Source organism: Budorcas taxicolor, chromosome 16 (assembly GCF_023091745.1).
Source record: "Budorcas taxicolor isolate Tak-1 chromosome 16, Takin1.1, whole genome shotgun sequence".
NCBI lineage: Eukaryota > Metazoa > Chordata > Mammalia > Artiodactyla > Bovidae > Budorcas > Budorcas taxicolor.
In genome coordinates, this window is record NC_068925.1 from 13935567 (window position 1) to 13939504 (window position 3938).

Consider the following 3938-nt stretch of genomic DNA (forward strand, 5'->3'; position numbering starts at 1 on the left):
AAAATTAGAAATACCAAGGGAACATTTCATGCAAAGATGGGCTTGATAAAGGACAGAAACGGTATGGACCTAACAGAAGCAGAAGATATTAAGAAGAGGTGGCAAGAATACACAGAAGAACTGTACAAAAAAGATCTTCACGACCCAGATAGTCATGATGATGTGATCACTAATCTAGAGCCAGACATCTTGGAAAGTGAAGTCAAGTGGGCCTTAGAAAGCATCACTACGAACAAAGCTAGAGGAGGTGACGGAATTCCAATTGAGCTATTTCAAATCCTGAAAGATGATGCAGTGAAAGTGCTGCACTCAGTATGCCAGCAAATTTGGAAAACTCAGTGGCCACAGGACTGGAAAAGGTCAGTTTTCATTCCAATCCCAAAGAAAGGCAATGCCAAAGAATGCTCAAACTACCGCACAATTGCACTCATCTCACATGCTAGTAAAGTAATGCTCAAAATTCTCCAAGCCAGACTTCAGCAATACGTGAACCGTGAACTCCCTGATGTTCAAGCTGGTTTTAGAAAAGGCAGAGGAACCAGAGATCAAATTGCCAACATCCGCTGGATCATGGAAAAAGCAAGAGAGTTCCAGAAAAACATCTATTTCTGCTTTATTGACTATGCCAAAGCCTTTGACTATGTGGATCACAATCAACTGTGGAAAATTCTGAAAGAGATGGGAATATTCACCAGACCACCTGACCTGCCTCTTGAGAAATCTGTATGCAGGTCAGGAAGCAACAGTTAGAACTGGACATGGAACAACAGACTGGTTCCAAATAGGAAAAGGAGTACGTCAAGGCTGTATATTGTCACCCTGCTTATTTAACTTTTATGCAGAGTACATCATGAGAAACGCTGGACTGGAAGAAACACAAGCTGGAAGCAAGATTCCCGGGAGAAATATCAATAACCTCAGATATGCAGATGACACCACCCTTATGGCAGAAAGTGAAGAGGAGCTAAAAGGCCTCTTGATGAAAGTGAAAGAGGAGAGTGAAAAAGTTGGCTTAAAGCTCAACATTCAGAAAATGAAGATCATGGCATCTGGTCCCATCACTTCATGGGAAATAGATGGGGAAACAGTGGAAACAGTGTCAGACTTTATTTTTTTGGGCTCCAGAATCACTGCAGATGGTGACTGCAGCCATGAAATTAAAAGACGCTTACTCCTTGGAAGAAAAGTTATGACCAACCTAGATAGCATATTCAAAAGCAGAGACATTACTTTGCCGACTAAGGTCCGTCTAGTCAAGACTATGGTTTTTCCTGTGGTCATGTATGGATGTGAGAGTTGGACTGTGAAGAAGGCTGAGTGCTGAAGAATTGATGCTTTTGAACTGTGGTGTTGGAAAAGACTCTTGAGAGTCCGTTGGACTGCAAGAAGATCCAACCAGCCCATTCTGAAGGAGATCAGCCCTGGGATTTCTTTGGAAGGAATGATGCTAAAGCTGAAACTCCAGTACTTTGGCCACCTCATGAGAAGGGTTGACTCATTGGAAAAAACTCTGATGCTGGGAGAGATTGGAGGCAGGAGGAGAAGGGGACGACCGAGGATGAGATGGCTGGATGGCATCATGGACTCGATGGATGTGAGTCTGAGTGAACTCCGGGAGATGGTGATGAACAGGGAGGCCTGGCGTGCTGCGATTCATGGGGTCACAAAGAGTTGAACACGACTGAGCGACTGAACTGAACTGAACTATCTGCTAGGGTTTTAGGATTGGTTTAAGCCTAACTTATTCCTTCAATTTTTTTCTTTTGACTGTATTCATGTTCCATACACACACACACACACACACACACACACACACATCTTTCTCGTTTTCTTAAACTCTCTGCTCCATCCCAGCTGACTTATACAAGGCCTTCTATCATGCATTCCTGTAACAATTTCTCTATTTTGTGATCAGTGAAAGTAACATGTTATTTAACCCATCAAGACAGGTCCCTACTCACTTTTCTATGAACCACAGTTATGAAGCAACTCAACAGTTAATTATTTGCTGGATTAATTAATGGTTGAAAGGATTGTATAGATAACTGGGAAAATGGGTGGGTGGATGAATGAATGAATGAATGGATGGATGGTGAATGGATGGAAGGATGGTGAAGGAATGGATGGATGGTGGATGAAATGGATCAGTAACTTCTTTTTTACATTATCTTGTCAACTGGGATAATTCTTATACTCCAACAATAGATTAGGTGTTAATAGATGAGAGCAAAACCTCTGTAGGAAGGAATTAATAGCAAAATAATAAGTAAAGTAAAACAATCTTATTGCAAATAGTCTCATGCACAGTCTTAAACATTTATGTTATATAACATATATCAAGTTGCTTAAGATAGTTTCCTATTTTGTGGAGATTTTTGTTAGGTTTAGAGTGGAGGTAGTACATATCTTTGTAAATGAGACCAAAGAAAAAATCATTGATTTTATTTCATTGTTTTGATTATGGTTTTCCTTAAAACTTCTTCCTATACCATTTATTTAGTGTGTGCATAAATTATACCTGTGTACTTAATGAATTAGTGGATTCATAAGGATGTGTCCTATGCCTCTTATAGTGGAAAACATATTTATTTTAAAAATTTGTATAGCACCACTATTTGGTATTATTCCCAATAGACACACATTGATTAAGTAGAAATGGAGCAATTGCTTTGATGTCTACTCAGAGGGTTCTCAGAACTATAGCAACACAGTAAATGAAGCTGTCGTTCAAGTGGGCAAAATTGCTCCACTGCAATATTGCATAACTGAAATACGGAGCCACAAGGAATGTGACACAACTGAAACCAGATTTGGTACACTTAAGATCTGAAATGATGACTTCTTTTTAGATGACAGCAAACAGAAGATCCAGGAGCAGTGAAGTTTCAGTTGAGTCATCTCACTTGAGATACTTATTTTGAATGCAATCTGTTTAATTCCAAGTTTTACCATGTTTAGAAAATATAGGCCTCTTTTTCAGGGCACTTCTCATATCCATTTGTAGGCAGCTTGTTGAAGAGCATCCAAAGAGAAAAATCCCATCCCATGCAAAGTGGCATACTTTGACATTTTTGTGGAGAGCATCTTCTCTAATGAAAAATGACTGTTACCTTTCCACTGTTGATTACTGCCTCCTGCTCTCAGGCCATGACTTCCTGCAAGTTCATTGCAGGCCTGCATTCACAGTCCACAGAGCAAAGATGTCTGAGCATCTCCCCTTTAATGAGACTTAAAGGTTCCCCCTAAAAGTTCCCTTTAATAAGACTACTTATTTTATAGGCTTTGGGTAGTTGTTCGGAGACTCTTCTCCATGAACCTCTCACATTTCTGCCCATCTTGGAAGCAGCCTAGTTTTGCAAACAGCCTTGAAAAATAGTGTGTCTCTCTCCAGAGCCAAGGATGGAGCCAAGTCACTGGCCCCAGATGGAGTTCCCCTCCTCCAGAGGCCAAGAAGCCCGGTGTCGTTCGCGGCTCAGCAGCAACGTTTCATAACACAAACCACTGGGTATGCAGGTGTCAACCAGCTCTCTGCTCATTACGTTGTGGGAGCGGGAACTCAAAGATCCTGAAACTTTGGCGGCTGCGTTTACTCTGAGTAATAACATCATTAGTTTCAGATTCGGGAGTCTTGTGTCTTCTGCTAGCATCTGTGGGATTACAGTAGGCCAGCTTGTTAGCCTGAAAATAGGATAACGTCTTATATCCGTCCAGTAAGGGAGAGCAGGGAGGTAAGATGTTATTTTCAGCATTCTGATGTAGAATTAATTAATGAAAGCTTTGGTTTTAACAAGTACTTGTACTTCTAGTATATTAAATAATGTTTTACTGATGGCTGAGCTGTATGGTAAGTTTAAAATAGTGCTAAGAAGAAATGCTTCATTATGACATAGTATGTGCATTTATTCAGTGTTACAGCAAGGGTAAAATTAAATTTGCAT